Source organism: Schistocerca cancellata, chromosome 3 (assembly GCF_023864275.1).
Source record: "Schistocerca cancellata isolate TAMUIC-IGC-003103 chromosome 3, iqSchCanc2.1, whole genome shotgun sequence".
NCBI classification, from domain to species: Eukaryota; Metazoa; Arthropoda; class Insecta; order Orthoptera; family Acrididae; genus Schistocerca; species Schistocerca cancellata.
In genome coordinates, this window is record NC_064628.1 from 716,931,767 (window position 1) to 716,954,731 (window position 22,965).

Sequence of the window (22,965 nt, forward strand, 5' to 3'; positions counted from 1 at the left end):
GACACTAGCTGAGAAATCGGGTGTTGGACGGGTATTTATTTATTACAATCTTCTGTTAGTCTTTATCCTCCTCCCTCTTCTCTCTGTCCTCCCCCCCCCTCTGTCTATCTCCTCTTGCCCCTCTCCCTGTCCACCTCCTCTTTCCCCCTCTCTCTATCAACCTCCTACTCCCCTTCTCGCTATTCATCACCTTTCTCTTGATCTACCTCTCCTCCCTCCTCTCTCTATCCATCTCCCCTGTCCCTGTCCGTCACCCCCACCCCTCCCTTTCTCTGCTCATCTCCATCCCCTCCCCTCTCTATCTCTAGTTTCTCTCTTCAGCTCTTCCACACCCACTCTCTGTCCTTCTCCTCCTGCTCCTTCTCCATCCATCTCCTCCTCCACCCTCTCCCTGCTCATCTCCACCCTTTCCTTTCTGTGTCCATCACCACCTCCCCCTCTTTGTCGATCTCCTCTCCCCTCTATCTATTCATTTCCTCTTCCTATATCTCCCAATTCCTCCTCCGCCAGTCTATAGCTATCTCCTCCTTCACCCTCTCTGTCTGTCCACCCTCTAGTCCTCCCTTCTATCTCCTCATTATCACACAGCAGTTCTTACCCTTACAGATTTTTTTCCAGATTGTAACTAATATGTGTGTCAAATTTGACTGAAATCGTCCCAGGGGCTTAGAACGAGCCCTTTACGCGAGGCTTTGCTCGCATACGCAAATGTCAAGTATATTTCGTACCTGTTTATAATACTTCATGAGTATTTGTACACATAATTTACCTGTATGTCCAGCGAATTTCGCCCTGCATTTTCATTTTTCCTTAGCGTAATGTTTATGACGTGTTATCTCCTGAACTGTATGCTGTACAATGAAGTAATTTTTCTGGTACATTCAGTGGTATATGTGAATACTGTCAGCAGGATGTGTCACGAATACAGTTAATTGTAAAGAAGTAATAAATTAAAAACTCATGCTTCATGTGGCAGTTTTCCTGCATTAACGGCGAAAATGTAGAAGCGATAATCTTCTTTCCTTTTATCATTTTGTGGGGCTCTTCAGCGAGGAAAAGTTTCGTGTATGTTTTGAAATTACGTTTTAAGTTTATTATAAGTCTCTAAGTGCTCTCATTCTCAAACACTGGGTAACTCAAGTATGGGTATTCTCACGTCATGGGCTACACTGCTTTTTCACCCCGTGCCCCATACCTTTGATAGGTGGATGGTTCTTACCTCCTCAGTGACTCTTTCCAGGCAGTAACTAATACGTGTACTAAGTTTGGTTGAAACTGGTCGAGCGGTTTAGGAAGAGATGTGAAACATACGTACATCAATTTTTATAATTTGTATGGATATCAAGTAACCTCTCAGTTCAAGCTCTGAAGATGCGCTATTACATTGTGTTTGCTGCACTTGTCTTCTAGTCCAAGTGTATAACTGTTGCCTGAAATAAAGAAAACAAATCATTTGAATAACACTCTTGGATTTAAAATAATTACTTTACAAAAAAATTAAAATAGGAGCCCATAATATCGAATATAAATTCCAGAAATAACTTTTTTCTGATGATGTTATAATTTCCGTAGTCCATCGAATTGTACGACTTAAACCCGTTATCAAGCTATTTTAAATCAACGTTTTATTTTAAACAACCGTTGTACCTCTAGGATGGTCTCGGGGAGGGGGTCGCGGCAGCCGGTGAGTGGGTCAATCTCAACCAACCAACAGCCCGAGCATCTGGCGAACAGCATGCCACGGTGACAGAAGCCACGCGTGTTATGATGCCCACTTGGAGCAGCACGGTATCCAATGTTACCCAGCAGCTGATTCATATTTTACCGATTAACATAGACTTACACATCCGGAAACACTGCAAATTTTTCCCCACAGTAAAGACTTTTTTTTCGTAGGACTTATTCGTTGGTTACCTTCTTCCCTTGAATGTATATCCATACACATTTACGTGTATGCAGCTGCTGCAACACTCTCTCTGAGCTGTTTAGGTGATCACCAGTCTAGCAGTTACTCTGTCACACACCAACAGACAGCTGATTAACTGCGCTTTTAGGAACAAATACGTTTACGAAGTAGTGACTTAGTTAACTTAAGTCAACAGTTGACTAATGCGCTCACCAAGTCGTCATATCACTCAGTTTCAAAATGTAGACGATATTGAAGATAAACGAAAAGTTCATTAAAAAAACAAGTCGGAATTAATTCATCTTCTTATTCACTCGTTCATTCACAGACAACTTTCCGTTGTCGCTATACACAGTGTTTCTAAGTTCCAAATTGCAATGCTATCTCGTGCCGACTTGTGGGGTTACGATCCTTGAAGTTTGAACAACAACCCTGAAGAAGGCCAAAGCGCTGACATCGCTGCAGCAAGCGTCCTGGCCGCGAATGGAACATAAATTGTCACACGCGTCGGAAAATGGCGGTGGAGCAGCGAGGTCACATGAAGTTTTGTGTTTGTGAGCGACAATTCATCGGATTCAACCCTAGTACAGAAAGAGGTTCATGGTTGCTCCTCCACGACAACGCTCCAGCTCACAGAGCGAAGATCATGTGCGAGGTTCGGCCAGGATCACAGTCGTGGATTGCCCGCCGTAATCGCCAAACTTGGCCCCAGCCGACTACTGGTTGAAACCCAAACTGCAGCTGGCAATGAAAGGACGCTATTACTATGCAGTGAAGTACATCCTAGAAAATTGTACTGCAGTACTAAACGCTAATCCGAGACAGGACCACAGTGATTGTTTGAAAACACATTTAAAACGATTCCACCTGTGTATTGATTCAGGGGGAGACTATTTTGAACAAACGCAGTGAACATAATCCGTGGCTTTTACTTCTCATTGCCCCAGTCCTGACGGAACTGGGACATCCTGTGTATATACACTTATACGCTGTTTGTAGCTGGGGTACTCAACATGAAAATATTGGAATAAAAGGATAAGCAAATGAAATTCATGATACAGACATATGTACACTATTGATCGCTGTGCTATACAGAGAAAGATAAAAGCAAAGATAAGAGCCACAGAAAGTGCCTTAGTGACACACAGAAATGAAACAACAAAAAATGGTTCAAACGGCTCTGACACCTGCCTCGAGATGACTGGGTGTTTGTGTTGTCCTCATCATTTCATCATCATCCAGGAAAGTGGCGCAATTGGACTGAGCAAAGATTGGGTAATTGTACGGGCGCTGATAACCACGCTGTTGAGCGCCCCACAAACCAAACATCATCATCATCATCACCAAACGGCTCTGAGCACTATGGGACTTAACATCTGTTGTCATCAGTCCTCTAGAACTTAGAACTACTTAAACCTAACTAACCTAAGGACATCACACACATCCATGCCCGAGGCAGGATTCGAACCTGCGACCGTAGCGGTCACGCGGTTCCAGACTGAAGCGCCTAGAACCGCACGGCCACACCGGCCGGCAAATGAAACAACAGATTGCACAGTAACACATCTCGTATTTTACATTGTATTGTACAATTTATAAACGAGATATGTATAGTTTCACCTACTTTGTTATTGGTCAGACACTCGGGGGACATCCCGGCAATTTGCCTTTACACAAACAACCTGTTTCTCGGAATTGTACTATTGTTCATGCCATCGTCTAATGCTCTGTGCTGCAGGAGGATGCACACCGTACCTAGTACGAAAGTCACGCTGAACAGTTATTACCGACCCGCACATACAAAACGCTTTCTATTGTCCCGACACCATTTTTTACTAGAACAGAAGTGGGCGCACACTGCTGCTACCTAGCGGGAACCATGTAAAACTCGAGAGTCTGCTCATTCCAACAGTACGTTGCTCACGCACATAACTCAAATAACATAATCTTTATGGTTTTTTAAAAATCGGATGATTCTTTTTCATACACCTCGTACTTTAAATTTTTTTTAAATTTACGCAATTCCTTTGTATCTACGATATCTTTTTGCAGTTTATTATACAGAGTGATCAGAAACAGTCTGAATAGTTTTTACGTAGGTTGCATAGTAAGTTGCGCTGAGTAATAATTATTTAGAGCATTCGATACAGTGCGACATTTCCAAGGTAATTAGCATTGAAGTTATCAGGCCGTTACGCGAGCAAATTCAAGCGGTCCGCCAGAGATGGTGACGCCAGACGTGTCCTTCGTTTGATTTCCTAAAACCGTACAAGATACCGATACAAAAATTGTCACGGCAGTAAGTATCGAACCAGAGCCAAAGACTGAGCAGTCTACACTATGAGAATAACTGACACTAACTGCATATGGCGGACCGCGGACCGCTTGAAGTTGCGCATGCAACGGTCTCATTGGCTAACTTCAATGCTAATTAACTCGGAAACGGTGCAATGTATTGGTTCTTTTCTTAACAATTATTTCTCAGTACAACGTACCCTGCAACACCCTTACAAGCTTTTCAGGCTGTTTCTGACCACCCTGTATAGCTTGACTCCTTCGTAAAATGTAGTGGTTTGGCCCTTAAATTTATTCTTAGTTCATGTATGGACCTGTCTGCTACATCCACTGAAGACCCAAAACATTATGACGAAGCGGTATGGCGTTCGTCCACCTTCGGAACGCCGTACAGCAGCGATGCAGTGTGGCACAGATTCGACAAGTTGTAGGTAGGTTTGCGGTGGCACCGGATGTCTGCGCACTGATCATGCGAGCAACTCACGAAAATTACAGACGGGTAGTTTGTGGGCGCTGAAGGGGCACCCAATAACGTCCCTGATGTATCTCATTGGGTTCAGATCCGCAGGTTCGAATCCTGCCTCGGGCATGTATGTGTGTGATGTCCTTAGGTTAGTTAGGTTTAGGGGACTGATAACCTTAGAAGTTAAGTCCCATAGTGCTCAGAGCCATTTGAACCATTTGGGTTCAGATCGGACGTGAGTTCATTATAATGCTTCTCAGTCCACTGTAGCACGATTCTGGCCTTATGACACGGATGTTACCCAACCGACAGATGCTAGCCGTCTGTGAAAACGTCAAACATGAAGCGATACAGGCGCTTTGCAACGACGTTCACGTGGCCCACAGTTGTTACTACCACAGGTCCTGTGGAAGACCAGGCGAACTTCCGTCATATTACAATACTGCCCCCATCGGCCTGCCTGAGTGGTACAGTGCTATTTTCGAATAGCCGTTCACTGGAATAATGGCGCATTCGGATATGACGATCGACCTTGTGTAACGAGAAGCGTAATTTGTCTCACCCTGTGACACGCTTACATTGACGACATAAAAGTTTTCTGGGTATGGTACCGCGTCATAATGTATAAAACTACTGCTACTGGAGAAAAACAAACGTTTCGGCCACGGTTGCAGTGACCTTCTTCTGGGTATACTGGTGCGTTCTAGCTATGCAGTATCCCTTATATTCTGTTATTACTGTTCACTGCGCATGCCATTACATCATAATTTTAAAAAGATAGTTCGTTTCATTGGTCTCTTAAGGAAGACCCCTTCATTGGTCACTTAAGGAAGAAGGAGAGGGAACTTTATTTTAATAGGTTATTGCGGTGGAGGGAGAACGCAACCTCTGTTGTCCATTGGCTCTTGTGTTATGTGCCTTGATTGGTGGTCACCGTCGAATGAGAAGTTGGCTACCGTTTACCAAACGCTGGAAGTCGACCGCGACTGACTGGCCGCGGAAGGCTACGCAACTACGTTTACATCGATCTACGATCCAGTCTAGATGGTTCCGCGCCCACTGAAATCGTGATTGACGATGTCGTTAGATGAACGCAGCCCATGTTCAAAAACGAGTACAGAAGGCTGTGCTCCGAAACACCCGTGCGTGCACCAGCATTGTACTCTGTCGCCATTTCTGCCACAGATCGCCATCTATCGTGTTTTGCAGAGTGAGCAAGCCTCAGACCCTCCACGTACTGTGATGAGGTGTGGACGTCAACAACCTCGCCCCCTGCTCGTGGCTCCAGCATCCTTCAACCACTTTCCATAGATGCTCGCGGCAGGAGGACACAAACAGCTGACATCTTCGCCGAGATGTTCGTTCCAAGATGCAATGCCATCACAAAATTCGCTTTATCAAAGTCGCTTATGTCAGTGGATTTCCCCATTTGCGGTCCGAATCGTTCAAAATGGTTCAAATGGCTCTTTGCACTATGGGACTTAACAAAAAAGTGTTCAAATGTGTGTAAAATCTTATGGGACTCAACTGCTAAGGTCATCAGTCCCTAAGGACAGTCTATGGCTGCAGCGCCTTAGACCGCTCGGCTAATCCCGCGCGGCTCGGACTTAACATCTGAGGCCATCAGTCCCCTAGAACTTAGAACTATCTAAACCTAACTAACCTAAGGACATCACACAGATCCATGGCCGAGACAGGATTCGAACCTGCGGCCGTAGCAGTCGCTCGGTTCCGGACTGAAGGCCTAGAACCGTTCGGCCACCGCAGCCGGCGCTCGAATCGTCGCTAAAACGATTCGTCTCTACTCCGCTTCTACCATACACACCCAAGATAAAAAAACAAAAACAAAAACGGTACAGCACGAATGAATTAATCTAATGGAACAAAAATTGGTATATGTTATTAACATGTACAGAAAAACAAATGATTAGTTTTATCAAAGTTGGATGATTTATTCAAGAGAAAGAGCTTCACAAATAGAGCAGGGCAATAATACGTTGCTCCGCTTCTGCCCTAATACAAGCAGTTCTTCGGCCTCGCATTAATTAACATAGTTGATGGATGTCCTCTGAGGAACATCGTGCCAAATTCTATCCAGTTGGAGTGTTAGACCGTCAAAATCGCGTGATGGTTGGAGGGCCATGCCCATAATGTTCCAAACGTTCTCAGTTGGGGAGAGATGCTGCGACCTTGCTGACCAAGATAGGGTTTGGCAAGCAAGAAGACAAGCAGTAGAGACTCTCACCGTGTGCGGTTGGGAATTATCTTTCTGGAATGTAATCGCAGGGTGGCTTGCCATGAAGGACAATAAAACTGGGCGTAAAATATCGTCGAAGTAACGCTTTGCTGTAAGGGTGCCACGGATGAAAATCAAAGGGATTCTGCTAGGGAAAGAAATGATGATGTTTGGTTTGTGGGGTGCTCAACAAAGAGGTTATCAGTGCCCACACAAATTCCGAATCTTTATACTGTCCAGTCTCGCCATCTTCCCAAATGATGATGAAATGATGAGGGCAACACAAACACGCAATCCCCAGGTGGAGAAAATCCTCGAGCCGGCGGGGAATCGAATACGGGATCGCATTATCCAGAGGCAGAAAAGCTAACCACTAGACCACGAGCTGTGGGCACGGAAAGAAATGGCACCCGAAACCATCGCTTTCTGGTTTTCAGGCGTTATAGTGGACGACAGTCAGGTTGGTATCCCACCGCCGTCAGGGGCGTCTTCAGACACCTCTTTGGCCAGGAATCTCATTGACTGGAGTAGAACTGTCTTCAGTGATGAGTCCCACGTCGAACTGAACCCCGTCGACCAGCGAAGACATGTCTGGAGACTCCCAGTACAACGGCCGAAAAACCAGGAGTAATGGTCCGGGGTGCCATTTCTTTTGATAGCAGGACCCTTTTGGTTGTCATCCACGGCACAGTGGTACGTCGACGATATTCTACTTCCCACTTTGCTGCCCTTCATGGCAAGCTATCTTTGGCTTACATTTCAGCAAGATAGTGCCCGCCCATACACGGCGAGGGTTTCTACTGGTTGGCTTCGTACTTGCCAGATCTACCTTGGCCAGCAAGGTCGCCAGATCTCTCTCAAGTTGAGAGTGTTTGAAGCATTATTGATAGGATCCTCCAACTAGCTCGGCGTTTCGACGATCTAACGCACCAATTGGGCGGAATGTGACACGATATCCATCATGAGGACATCCAACAAATCAATCAATCAATGCGAAGTCGAATAACTGCTTGCATAAGGGCCAGAGGTGGGCCAACATGTTACTGACTTGATCAGTTTGTGAAGTCTGGTTCCACGCGCCGCGGAGTTAGAATCCGCACCAGACGTCATGGACGTCGAAGACCCCTAGAAGTCTCTCCACCATCGAGCCGTAAGCTGTGGTGGCGCACGCCTCGTGGCCCACTTTTAGTGTGAGGACGCCACAGTGGAACACGTGGTTCCAGCAGCCAATAGCGGCGCCCCCGATAGCGTACTTAAGCGCCTGCCTCTCGCTCAGCCAGCCCGTCCCCCACGCGGATCCTCTATGACCTCATTCCTTTCTCCCATCTGCTCCTATTCCTCGAACAGATCCGCATACTCTACACCTCCCGCCGCCTTGATCCCCCTCACCCTCTGGTTGCTCCTCTCCTCTCCTGTCCCCACCCTCTGCCACGCCTTCGCTATTATGTCCCCCCTAGCCTCCATCTCTACACCCTTCATCTCCTTTCCCAAGATGGCTTCCATCAACTCCCCCTCCCAGATGATGCCCTCTCTCCCTCCATTTATCCATCAACTCTGATCCTCCCCCCTCCTTTCCTCTGTCCTTTCCCTGAGCTCCCTCTCCCCCCTTCCATCCTGTTTTCTCCGTGCCTAACCTCTCCCTCCCTCCTTTCTCTCCCCCCCTGTCCTTTTGTATTCCCCTCCTCTGCCTTCACCACTCCCTGTCGCGTCTGCTCAGCACCCCCCACACCTCTTATAGGTCTTCATCCTCCATTGGCTCCTTTTCCCCCCACCCCACCCCACACTTCGGTTTTTCCTCTCCTTCTCCCCCTTTCCTTTCCCGTCATCTGTCCAGGTTCCCCCCATCTGCCCTCGGCTGTGGTATATCATATTTGTGTCAATTTCTTAGTGCAGTGTTCAAATGAATGTTCAGTGTAGTTCGTCTTTCCACAGTGTTGCGAACAGAAACTATGCTGTCGCTGGGTGTAAATTTTATATCTCTTGAGAGCAGAAACCAGACTGTCGCCGTGTTTTTTTTCATTGTATGTCTATTCTTTTACCTGTCTGCTACATATGTATTTTATTAGCATCATCAACTCTTTGTTTTATGTTTTAAGTTCCACGATTTTTCGCCATTTTACCGCGGAAGTCACCGATTTTATCGCCTGTTTTTATTATTTATTACTTCATCTTTTTAAAACAAATTCTGTAGGCTGAAGAGCGGCGTACTAAGCTGCTGCCAGCCCACCCCTTTCGGAGGGGGGGATCGAAACTCAATAAAGAAAAAAATAGCTCAGCCAGCCAGTCTAATCTCGCGTACGTCTGTTGACACATCGCCTCTCTTTAGACCGCTTACTTACTTGTTCTGTGTACGAGTGGTCGTGTTTGTTAGGTTTCCTTGTGACTCCGTTGTTCGATCTTCTTCTTGTTCGTTCTGTCCTTCGTTGGTTGTGTCCGTCCTCTCCCGTTGTGTTGTTGTTTGCGGGCCTCTCCGCGGGTCCCGCCGCGCTTTCCGTCTTTTCAACCCCGCGACCGTCCCGGTCGCAGTTACAACACGAAGCTCCATCCCTTGAACAAATCATCTAATTTTTATGACCTGTAATTGTTTGTCAGTGCACGTACTGACGACTTCCGTTCTATTCCGATTAATTTCTTCGTGGTGCGTCTTTACGTTTCTTTTCATATTTTTTTTAAAGATGATTTCCTCGAAACTGGCAAAATACCGCACTTTTAAATAGCTCAGTGCAGTCGGCACTTTAGTGAATCTATGTCATTATTCAGATGGCACCCTGACTGATGGAATGTAAAGGAAAGTCCGGGTGACGGGTGTGCAGTTGCAGAGGGCGCGGTGCGGGTGTGCCGAGCCGTGGCCGGCGCGGGCCCCTTCCTGGTGCTGCGGCTGGACCCGCCGGCAGACCTCTCCCCCGACGGCCGCCAACTGCGGCTGCGCGTGCGGCCCGCGCCGCGGCTGCTATCTCCCGGGCTGTCGCTGCGCGGCGCCACCGTCGGCGACCCGCGCGGCCTGCAGCGGCACTGCTTCACCGCGTCCGGTCCGCCCGGCGTCGTCGCCGCACTCGTCATACACAGCGGCAGAACGGTCAGTCACACCAGGGTCCCAGCCCTGTGGAGCATTTGTACCATTTCTCAAATTACACGAAACGATTCGGCTTGTATACTTAGTATAAAGTTATTTGTTTACTATCGTAAAATGAGCCTTGGGAGAGCCAGTCCTGACAAAACTCTACCAACTGGTGAGCAAGATGTATGAGACAGGCGAAATACCCTCAGACTTCAAGAAGAATATAATAATTCCAATCCCAAAGAAAGCAGCTGTTGACAGATGTGAAAATTACCGAACTATCAGTTTAATAAGTCACAGCCGCAAAATACTACCGTGAATTCTTTACAGGCGAATGGAAAAACTGGTAGAAGCCGACCTCGGGGAAGATCGGTTTGGATTCCGTAGAAATGTTGGAACACCTGAGGCAATACTGACCTTACGACTTATCTTAGAAGAAAGATTAAGGAAAGGCAAACTTACGTTTCTAGCAAGCTTTTGACAATGTAGACTGGAATACTCTCTTTCAAATTCTGAAGGTGGCAAGGGTAAAATACAGGGAGCGAAAGGCTATTTACAATTTGTACAGAAACCAGATGGCAGTTATAAGAGTCGAGGGGCACGAAAGGGAAGCAGTGGTTGGGAAGGGAGTGAGACAGGGTTGTAGCCTCTCCCCAATGTTATTCAATCTGTATGTTGAGCAGTAAAGGAAACAAAAGAAAAATTTGGAGTAGGTATTAAAATCCAGGGAGAAGAAATAAAAACTTTGAGGTTCGCCGATGACATTGTAATTCTGTCAGAGACAGCAAAGGACTTGGAAGAGCAGTTGAACGGAATCTCCCGCTGCATCCAAGACGCCTAGAAACCAAAGATTAGCTCCAGCGGCTTGTCTGTAGCGCTGCACCATCTTGAGGTAGCCAGCTGAAACTGCCGCGCTTCTTTTGTTCGTCGGCAGTGCGTTCGTCTTGAAACCTGCTTTGGAGCCATTGTTTGAATTGTTGTAAACTTTGTGTGCTGGAGCCGTTCATGTGAAAGAACTGCAGAAAACAGGTATGTACGCCTGATTGTTAATATGTTGGCTACATTATGGCGTCATTTGACGTTAATTGTAATGTTTATGTAAGCAGCATAATTATACAACCATAAAATCAGCATACCAGTAGTAGAAGCGACCATTGGTAAGACGAAGGCGAAATCTTCGAGTCCTGGTACCAGCAATACTCAGCAGCCGAAGAAAAAGTGTTCTGAAGTCTCAAGAAGAGTCACTGATAAGGTCGAGTCCTCAGATGAGAGTGAAATGATCAAGTGGACCGATGAAGATCCGAGTGACTCGGAAGCTCTCTGTGAAAGTTCATCAGATGAGCCATCAGACAGAGCCGCACCTTCGACTACTAGTAAGTTACATTGAGACACAAGAAACGTGCACCACTTGAAAAGGGCCACTAAGAAGACCCCTGAATGCACATTCAAACTTGTGGTAGTGAACTTCGAAGGGGAAATGTTCCCCGGAAGAGTGGCTGATATCAAGCAAGGAGGCTACATGGTAAGCGACATGGAAAGGTAAAAAATATGCTGGGAGTGGCCAGAACGAGATGATTCCATTTATTATTCAAGGGAGGAAGTTCTGTATAATATAGCACTTCCAACACCAGTAGGAAAGCGAGGTCTTTTTGATGTTAAAGATTTATTTTTAGATTAAGTGGCTACCTCTTCAAATTCTATATGTTGTCAAACAATAAACCAATGTTTTGTCAAACAATAAAATATTGCTTTAAACAAACATGTGATGGGGTAACTTTGTGTCAATGTTTATTTTCCATGCATTTCGAAGCAAAAACATAGCTTGTCACGTAGTAGCCCATCCAGTGGGGTAACTTTGTGACAACTTATATAATGGTTTTCTGTTGAACATATTTATTTGTATAACATATGGGCACAAAGTGGAAGGTTTCAGCAACTTCTTGGTATTATTTATTAAACTTCATAATTTACACTGTCTGGACCGTGCGAGTAAACCCTTAAAAACTGTCACAAAGTAACCCCATTTTACTGTATTCTAAAAAGTACTTCACTAGGCATAAACTGTTTACTCATATGTAAAATATTTTACCAGGCATATGCCTCTCCACTGTGTTTGCTCTTCTCAGGCAGGGGGTGAATTGGTTACTATTCGTAAGCAGATCGAAATCGTCCTGACGACTGTCAAGCGATTGGAATCTGCTGCAAATGGGTGTATATCAAAGACAGTTCAACTACTATCCTCTACTGTCGACACTGTCTCTCTCTCTAGGCTTCCTGTGCAGGGTAGACAGTGATCAAGAAGGATTCAGACTGCTATACCTATCCTTCTAACAAACAAGTCTTTCACTGAAACTGAGCCAGTCGGACTCACTTCACCTGTCTTGTGGAAACTTCATTTTTCCTGTGGCAGTAGGAGGCAAGCACAAAAGGGTAGGGGTCTATTAATCATGAGCAGTTCAAACTTACGGCGAATAATGGTACCTCTTACGGAAATTGCAGCAATCGATGGGAAGGAACACCATGTACGCTCAGTGAACATGCCTGGAGGCCTCATTAAGCTTTTTCTACATCTACATCTACATGGATATTCTGCACATCACATTTAAGTGCCTGGCAGAGGGTTCATCGAACCACCTTCAGAATTCTCTTTTATTCCAATCTCGTATAACGCGCGGAAAGAAGGAACACCTGTATCATTCCGTAGGAGCTCTGATTTCCCTTATTTTATCGTGGTGATCGTTCCTCCCTATGTAAGTCGGTGTCAAAAAATATTTTCTCATTCGGAGGAGAAAGTTGGTGATTGGAATTTCGTGAGAAGATTCCGTCACAACGAAAAACGCCTTCCTTTTAATGATATCCAGCCCAAATCCTGTATCATTTCTGTGACACTCTCTCCCATACTTCGCGATAATACAAAACATGCTGCCTTCCTTTGAACTTTTTTTATGTACTCCGTCAGTCCTATCTGGTAAGGATCCCACACTGCACAGCAGTATTCTAAAAGAGGACAGACAAGCGTAATGTAGGCAGTCTCCCTAGTAGGTCTGTTACATTTTCTAAGTGTCCTGCCAATAAACCGCAGTCCTTCGTTAGCCTTCCCCACAACATTTTCTATATGCTCCTTCCAATTTAAGTTGTTCGTTATTGTAATACCTAGGTATTTAGTTGAATTTACAGCTTTTAGATTAGACTGATTTATCGTGTAACCGAAGTTTAACGAGTTACTTTTAGCACTCATGTGGATGACCTCATACTTTTCGTTATTTAGGGTCAACTGCCACTTTTCGCACCATTCAGATATCTTTTCTAAATCGTTTTGCAGTTTGTTTTGGTCTTCTGGTGACTTTATTAGTCTATAAACGACAGCGTCATCTGCAAACAACCTAAGACGGCTGCTCAGATTGTCTCCAAAATCGTGTATATAGATAAGGAACAGCAAAGGGCCTATAACACTAGTTTGGGGAACGCCGTAAATTACTTCTGTTTTACTCGATGACTTTCCGTCAATTACTACGAACTGTGATATCTCTGACAGGAAATAACAAATCCAGTCACATAACTGAGACGATATTCCATAAGCACGCAATTTCACTACGAGCCGCTTGTGTGGTACAGTGTCAAAAGCCTTCCAGAAATCCAGAAATACGGAATCGATCTGAAATCCCTTGTTAATAGCGCTCTACACTTCATGTGAATAGATAGTTGTGTTTCACAGGAACGATGTTTTCTAAACCCATGTTGACTGTGCGTCAACAGACCGTTTTCTTCGAGGTAATTCATAATGTTCGAACACAATATATGTTCTAAAATCCTGCTGCATATCGGCGTTAACGATATGGGCCTGTAATTTTGTGGATTACTCCTACTACCTTTCTTGAATATTGGTGTGACCTGTGCAACTTTCGAGTCTTTGGGTACGGATCTTTCGTCGAGCGAACGGTTGTATATGATTGTTAAGTATGGAGCTAATGCATCGGTATACTCCGAGAGGAACCTAATTGGTATACAGTCTAGACCAGAAGACTTGCTTTCATTAAGTGATTTAAGTTGCTTCACTACTACGAGGATATTTACTTCTACGTTACTCATGCTGGCAGCTGTTCTCGATTCGAATTCTGGAATATTTACTTCGTCTTCTTTTGTGAAGACATTTCGGAAGGCTGTGTTTAGTAACTCTGCTTTGGCACCTCTGTCTTCGATAGTATCTCCATTGCTATCGTGCAGAGAAGGCATTGATTGTTTATTGCCGCTAACATACTTCACATACGACCAGGTTTCGAGACAAAGTTTCGTTGTGGAAACTGTTATAAGCATCTGGCATTGAACTCCGAGCTAAATTTCGAGCTTCTGTAAAAGATCGCCAATCTTGGGGATTTTGCGTCTGTTTAAATTTGGCATGTTTGTTGAAGAGGATACTCCAGTAGCCACAGAAGAAACAGGGTGCAACCAATTACAGACTGTGGCGCACGTTGGAACAAACAAAGCCTGTCACCTGGGCTCCGAGGCCATGCTTGGATCGACCCAGCGACTGCGGTTGAAAATACCAGAACTGCGCACGGAGTTTCGATGAATATCACAATCTACGGCATTGTCCCCAAACACATCGTGGTCTAGTGGTTCTGAGTCGATTGGAATGCTTGAACCAGAGACTCCGAGGGTTCTGTGAGAAGCTAGGCTGTGACTTCCTAGAACTGCGCCGTAGGGGTGAGAGTTATAGGGTCCCCCCTAAACAGGTCTGGTGTTCAATACACATGAAATGCAGAGGACTCTGCATGGGGTGCACATAAGGGATTTTCAGATTAGGCGACTCACCATCCAATATAGATAACGATAGCTGTGGGAAAACTAGAAGTATCAGAGTAAGATTCAAACAAATGCCTCCCGCAGACGAAGTACCAAAATCCTAGCGGTTAACTGCCGAAGAATTCGCAACAAAAGGTCGAAGTTTGAAGCACTCCCAAAAAGCGCTAAAGCTCGGCAAATATTAGGTACAGACAGTTGGTTAAAACCTGAAGTTGACAGTGGTGAGATATTTGGGGAAAATTTAAGCTTATACCGAAAGAATAGGGAAATTCGAAACAGAAGTGGTGTATTTGTCGCAGTAGACAAGAAATCCAAATCCACTGAGATATAACTTGTAGCTGCATCAGAGATTGCTTGGGCAAAAATTACACTACTGGCCATTAAAATTGCTACACCACGAAGATGACGTGCTACAGACGCGAAATTTAACCGACAGGAAGAAGATGCTGTGATATGCAAATGATTAGCTTTTCAGAGCATTCACACAAGGTTGGCGCCGGTGGCGACACCTACTACGTGCTGACATGAGGAAAGTTTCCAACCTATTTCTCATACGCAAACAGCAGATGACCGGCGTTGCCTGGTGAAACGTTGTTATGATGCCTTGTGTAAGGAGGAGAAATGCGTACAATCACGTTTCCGACTTTGATAAAGGTTGGATTGTAGTCTATCGCAATTGCGGTTTATCGTATCGCGACATTGCCGCTCGCGTTGGTCGACATCCAATGACTGTTAGCGGAATATGGAATCGGTGGGTTCAGGAAGGTAATACGGAACGCTGTGTTGGATCCCAACGGCCTCGTATCACTACCAGTCGAGATGACAGGCACCTTATCCGCATGGCTCTAACGGATCGTGCAGCCACGTGTCGATCCCTGAGTCAACAGATGGGGACGTCTGCAAGACAACAACCATCTGTGTGGTGTCACCGCCAGACACCACACTTGCTAGGTGGTAGCTTTAAATCGGCCGCGGTCCATTAGTACATGTCGGACCCGCGTGTCGCCACTGTCAGTAATTGCAGACCGAGCGCCACCACACGGCAGGTCTAGAGAGACGTACTAGGACTCGGCCCAGTTGTACGACGACTTTGCTAGCGACTACACTGACGAAGCCTTTCTCTCATTTGCCGAGAGACAGTTAGAATAGCCTTCAGCTAAGTCCATGGCTACGACCTAGCAAGGCGCCATTAACCATTTCTAGAGAGAGTCTCACTTGTATCATCAAGACTGCTGTATACAAATGATGGATTAAAGTTAAGTATTCCAGCAGCTACGTACTTTTCTTATAGCATTCATTACGTATCCTGTTTCAGACATAAAGCCAGCCGGCGTGTGTATACGCGTGCCTTTCGGTTACCCGTCACTGTGGACCGGCTGTCTTGTCAGTCCACTACAATCTGCACGAACAGTTCGACGACGTTTGCAGCAGCATGGACTATCAGCCCGGAGACCGTGGCTGCGGTTACCCTTGACGTTGCATCACAGACATGAGCGCCTGCGATGGTGTACTCAACGACGAACCTGGGTGCACGAATGGCAAAACGTCATTTTTTCGGATGAATCCAGGTTCTGTTTACAGCATCATGATGGTCGCATCCGTGTTTGGCGACATCGCGGTGAACGCACATTGGAAGCGTGTATTCGTCATAGCCATACTGGCGTATCACCGGGCGTGATGGTATGGGGTGCCATTGGTTACACGTCTCGGTCACCTCTTGTTCGCATTGACGGCACTTGGAACAGTTTACGTTACGACCCGTGGCTCTACCCTTCATTCGGTCCCTGCGAAACCCTACATTTCAGAAGGATAATGCACGACCGCATGTTGCAGGTCCTGTACGGGCCTTTCTGGATACAGAAAATGTTCGACTGCTGCCCTGGCCAGCACATTCTCCAGATCTCTCACCAACTGAAAACGCCTGGTAAATGGTGGCCGAGCAACTGGCTCGTCACAATACGCCAGTCACTACTCTTGATGAACTGTAGTATCGTGTTGAAGTTGCATGGGCAGCTGTACCTGTACACGCCATCCAAGCTGTGTTTGACTCAATGCCCAGGCGTATCAAGGCCGTTATTACGGCCAGAGGTGGTTGTTCTGGGTACTGATTTCTCAGGATCTATGCACCCAAATTGCGTGAAATTGTAATCACAAGTCAGGTCTAGTATAATATATTTGTCCAATGAATACCCGTTTATCATCTGCACTTCTTCTTGGAGTATCAATTTTAATGGCCAGTAGTGTATAATAGTGCCCTTCTACCGACCACCAATTTATTTTCTTCATGTAACCGAAAACCTTAGAGAAAACCTCAGTTCTCTTGTATGTAAGTTCCCTAATGATACCGTAATCACTGGAGGGGACTTCAGTCATCCAACAATTAATTGGGAAAATTATATTTTTGTAAGTGGTGAGCGTAGTAGGATATCCTGTGAAACGTTACTAAGTGCTCTCTCTCAAAACTACCTAGAACAGATAGTTCAGAACCCCCTCACGATGGAAATATGTAGCTAACCTCTTGGAGGAAGTCCACATCGAAACTGGTATCATTAAGTACAGTAGGTATGTACCCAGCGGGAGGGTAATTGGAGAGATCCTCCATGATATGCAATCACTGTAAAGAAACTTCTAAAGAAACAGAGACTACTGCACAGTTATAAAACAAAGCACAGGGCTGTAGACAGAGAGAAACGCGTTTGGCAGTCAAGAGAGCACCGGGCGAGATGGCGTCAGTGGTTATCACACTGGACTTGCATTCCGAAGGGCGAAGGTTCCAAACCGCATCCGACCGCCCAGTTTTTAGTTTTCCGTGATTTACCTAAATTGCCCCAGGCAAATGCCGGGATGGTTCCTTTGAAATTGCACGGCCGATTTCCTTTCCCATCCTTGGCACAATCCGAGCTTGTGGTCCATCTATAATGACCTCTAGGTCGACGGGACGTTAAACTCAATCTTCCTTCCTTGGAAGTCAAGAGAACAATGCTTGAAGTCTTCAGTGACTACCGTAGCGGAATATTGTGAATGGTCGTTCATAAAGAAATTCTCGTCATATGTAAAGGCTGCTAGTTGCACCAAAGTTAGTGTCCAGTCATTCATAGAGGAGGCTGGAACAGACATTGAGAGTAGCAAAAACAGAAATGCTTAACTCCGTTTTAAAATGTTCCTTTGCAAATGAAAATCCGGCAGTATTGCCACAATTTAATTCTCCTACCACTGAAGACGAGTGAAATAGACAATAGTGTCAGTGGCGTTGAGAAACAGCTGAAATCGTTAAAATTGAACAAAGTCCCAGGGCCCGATGAAATCCCTATTAGATTCTGCACCCAGTTCGCAGTTGAGTTAGCCCCTCTGTTAACTATAAATCATTGTAGATCCCTCGAACAAAAAACTGAGCCCAGTAGTTGGAAGGAAGCACAGGTCACAGCCGTCTACAAGAAGGACAGCAGAAATGATCCACAAAACTACCATCCAATGTCCTTGACATCGATTTGATGCAGAATCTCAGAATATATTCTAGGCTCAAACATCTACATCTACAAACATACTCCGCAAGTCACCGCACGGTGCATGGCGGAGGGTATCCTGTGTCACTCGAAGCGAGAGCGGGGGAAATTGACTGTCTATATGCCTCCGTATGAGTCTTAATTTCTCGTATGTTATCTTCGTGGACCTTACCCGAGATGTATGTTGGAGGCAGTAGGATCGTTCTGTAATCAGCTTAAAATTCCGATTCTCTAAATTTTCTCAATAGTATTCCTCGAAAAGAACGTTATCTTCCCTCCAGGTATTCCCATTTGAGTTCCTGAAGCATCTCCGTAACACTTTCATGTTGTTCGAAACTACCGGTAACAAATCTAGCAGCCTGTCTCTAAATTGCCTCGATGTCTTCCTTTCATACGATCTGGTGCAAATCCCAGATACTCGAGCAGTACTCAAGAACAGGTCGCACTAGCATCCTTATATGAAGCCTCATTTACAGATGAACCATATTTTCCAAAAATTCTCCCAAGAAACCAAAGTCGATCATTCGCCTTCCCTGGCACAACCATCATATCTCGTTCCGTTTCATATAGATTTGCAACGCCCAGATATCACTTACATAATTAGGTATCTCGAACAGGACGACCTTCTCCATGCCAACCGGCATGAACATGAATATCGAAAACATAGATCATGTGAAAGCCGACTCGCACTTTTCTCACGACATCCTGAAAGCCATTGTTTAAGGCAGTTAGATAAATGCAGTATTTGTGAAAAGCATTTGACTCGGTATCACACTTGCGCTTATTATCAAAAGTACGATCATATGGGGTATCAAACGAAATATCTGAGAGGATTGACAATTTCTTGGTAGGGTGGACGCAACACGTTATCTTGGATGGAGAGTCATCACAACAAATGTAGAAGTAACTTTGGGTGTACCCCAGAGAAGCATGTTGGCTTCCTTGCTGTACATGTTGTTTATTAATGATATTGTGGGCAATGTTAATAGTAACCTCAGATTTTCGCAGATGATGCGGTTATCTATAACGAAATACAGTCTGAATGAAGCTGTACAAATATTCAGTCAGAACTTGAAAATATTTCAAAGTGGTGCAATGACTGGCAGCTTCCTTTGAATGTTCAAGAATGTAAAACTATGCACTTCACAAAAAAATTATTAATATAATATTAGCAGGTCATGGTTGGAATCTGTAAACTCATACAAATACTTGGGTGTAACACTTAGTGCCGGCCGAGGTGGCCGAGCGGTTCTAGGCGCTACAGTCTGGAACCGCGCGACCGCTACGGTCGCAGGTTCGAATCCTGCCTCGGGCACGGATGGGTGTGATGTCCTTAGGTTAGTTAGGTTTAAGTAGTTCTAAGTTCTAGGGGACTGATGACCTCAGCAGTGAAGTCCATAGTGCTCAGAGCCATTTGAACCATTTGAACCAATCGTTTCAGGACAGACAAAGTGAGCTATTACATGTCAATGAAAGCTAGAATGGTAGATTCCACTGTAATGTCTTTCACTGGCACTCTTCAACCCAGTGTGATACTCCATTTATTATTTACAGTAAGTATTTGAAGCCTTTCGATTCTGGGAGATGGCCGATGACGTCCATGTGTACATATCAAAACAAAATCGAGCACGTGGTACACTGAAGCTACCTAGTGGAGATTGTGCTTGGCGACTGACTGTGCTGTGCTGGCAAGCTAGACAAGCCTGAGACCAGATTTGTCAATCTCATTTGACGTTTGTCAAAATGAATTGTTCAGTTACGAGTCAGACGGTTGAACACCTGGCTGGATCAGGTTGTGGAGTTGTTGGAAGATCGTGAGACATGGTTGCAAGGATGAAAAGTCGTATTCTGTTCTGTGAGAGATTGCAGAGGATGTGGGCATTGGTACCAGGATTCGTTTGTCATTTGCTGCACAAACTAGGTGTGGCACTGTCGAGTGTTTTAGTGATTGACGGATCACAATCTTGTTCATTGCTACTTTCGTGTAGTCAAGATCGAGTGAAATAGTTTTGATGTGCGATAGATAGTAGGTGATGAATAACTGTTGTCTATTTCATAATGAGATCAAGGTGAGGAGTGCGGTGAGGGCTCAGATTCTTTTGTGAGTGCCATATCGCATCAGTGAGTGGTTTGTGATCTGTGTAGATCACATGTCTCCATTTGATACAGCTCCATCAAACAGGTTCATTCACAGCCAGTTGAATGCAGGCCGTTTTGACCGTGAGGCCAAAAATTTTTTAAGAAGAAGTGGAGTGGCAGTGTTTCATCTGCAACGACTTGTTGTAGGAATGCCCCAATGGTAGAGTCACTAGCGTCCATAGCGGTCATGAGTTGTGGATCTGGTGTGGGGTGTGCTAGGGCGATCGCTTTCTCAAGGCTGACTCTGGCACGGTCTTAAGTTTTTTGCGTTGTAAGAGCCTATACAAGTTTTCTCTAGCCTTCCATATTTGACCCAGCGAGGGCATTGGTGAGTGGGATCTGAGTCTCTGCTGTGTGTGGTAGGTGACGTTGTTAAAAGTTAAGGATATCTACAAAGCCCCATAGTTCGTGATAAATTTATAGCGGTGTTAATCGTAGAATGAGTTCCATCTGTTCAGACTTGGATTTGACGCCTTTACTGTTGACGATGAGTCTGAGGTACATCGCTTTGGTTTTGTACTACAGAGATTTTTTCCATTAATGATCACCCCCACACCTTCTAAAGTTGCGAGAACAAGTTTAAGATGTTGTTCATGATCCTGGCGGTTAGCAGAAAAGATTGTCATCAAGGTATTGTAGCAGCAGCCCAATTTGAAGAAAACGCCATCCATGAATTGTTGCCATGTGTCGGCCGTGTTTTTCAATCCATAGAGCATGAAAAGAAATTCTAAGACACCAAAAAGTGCGATGATAGCCGTCTTAGCAACATCGTCTGACTGCTTAGGTATTTTGAGGTATGATTTTTGCAGTGGGACTGGCGCACCGGAACTCGTGAGAATGCAGTGTGTCATACAGTTCCAAATGGCGCACCGCCAAACCTTCACTCACAATGTGAAGGGATGGAACACAGGGGTAATGCACTGAAAAGTGGTGCAGAAGGCGTCTTACTGAGCTGCGAATGCTGCAGTGTGGTCAAGTGCGCCTGTGGCCTAGCTGCCTATGATGAAGGTAATGAGGGGTGTTTGTCATGTGTGGGCCTGACAGAAAACCTTTCATACGTGCATGCATGGGTGAGTCGTGCAGATACATCGTGAAGCTATTGGAATAGGTTTGCATTTTCAGCACTGAGCATCTCTGATGCTTTGTGTGTTTCCAAGTAATGCTGGTGTGTCATCGTGGTAGCACCCTTGGTCTTAGTGCATCCTTTCATGATGACAGAGCATGCAACATCGTCATGGCTAGAAAGCCCAGGGTAGCACATGGTGTGCATTGGGGAGGTGGCATCAGAGCAAAAAGTCACAGGATGAGACGAGTTTCGTGATGTAAAAGCACAGTAACCTCCAAGTCTAGACAGAGATGAAAATGCCAGAGGAAGTCAATCCCCATTACCAGTTCGCTAACGTTAGTGACGAAGAATATCCACATCGTACGGCATTCTACCTGCAGTTACAGCAAGTTGAAAAGGAGAGAGATTGGGAGCGGGAGGGTGACATAGACATGTGTGTGATAAACCCCTTTCCTCGAAAATTTCTCTCCTCATACCTCCTCTGTGCCACTGCAGATGACGTGTCCCTGATCTTATTTTCATTAAGATTGCAGTACACAGGAGTTACCTGTTTGCTTCCACCATGCTGAGTGGAATGCATAAGTTTTAAGTAATGTTCACCAACCTGCAGTCTTCTATAGGTGTTGTCCCCTGAGCAGGAAACAGACATAGGTCGTGAATCCGTTATGTTGAGGCTGTAATAAATCTTAGTGAGGAACTGACATTTTAGAAATAACTAATTTCCATTTATTTAACTGGATAGATAAAAAATCTACTCACCCAATAATTCAAGAAAATTATTAGTTAATTTTATGCTTTGTAAAATCACAAAATTATGTTGGAAGTTTTTATTTTCCTTGTTTGACGATAGTTACCTTTTAAAATGCATTCAGTAATGAGTTAAAACAAATAATTATTACGGTAGTAAGCAGATTAACTGAAAACGAGTGGTGTGAATCATGATAGTGTTACGGTGCTGCGGGCACACTTAGAATTTGTCCCAGTGCGCGAACCTTTGGGTAAAGTGTGGCGCCGGCGGGCCAGCGCTGCGGCCGCAGCGACATCAAAAGGACTGCAGCAGAAGTGCCTGGAACCCTCCGCCTCGCGTCGCCTTGATGCTTCGAGACACTACGACGCCGCGGCTGTATAAAAGCACACCCTGCTGTCGCAGTCATTCAGTGTTGATGGTTTCGTTCAGTGCATGCTGCAGACGTATTTGTGTTCCAACTTTAGTGTCTAGTGGACTATTTTATATGACTATATTTTATTCATTTACTTTAGTCTCTAAGTGTATTGTGAATTAAGTTTGCAATTAATAAATTTGTTACCAAAAAGGCGCATTTTGAAGTTGATGATATTCCCAAGTCAACCTCCAACAATTATTGTGTCCTCCAACAATTATTGTGTCGTCAATTGCTTCGTCGTCTTCAGGCGAGAACCATTCATAGCCGAAAACTGGACAATCTGGTAAGGGAAGATAATTTCAGAAGTCTCAGTCGATCAAATATAGATGGCTA

The 22,965-nt window shown here is 45.1% G+C and overlaps 1 protein-coding gene across 1 annotated transcript in view; it reads left to right on the forward strand.

Moving 5' to 3' along the window:
• Positions 1-9,850: 9,850 nt before the first annotated feature.
• LOC126175726 (A disintegrin and metalloproteinase with thrombospondin motifs adt-1-like) overlaps positions 9,851-22,965 on the forward strand; it is a 184,225-nt gene continuing 171,110 nt past the window's right edge. The window contains exon 1 of the mRNA XM_049922664.1: positions 9,851-9,976. The gene's annotated coding sequence lies outside the window, so the exon portion shown is untranslated. The remainder of the gene's footprint in view (positions 9,977-22,965) is intronic.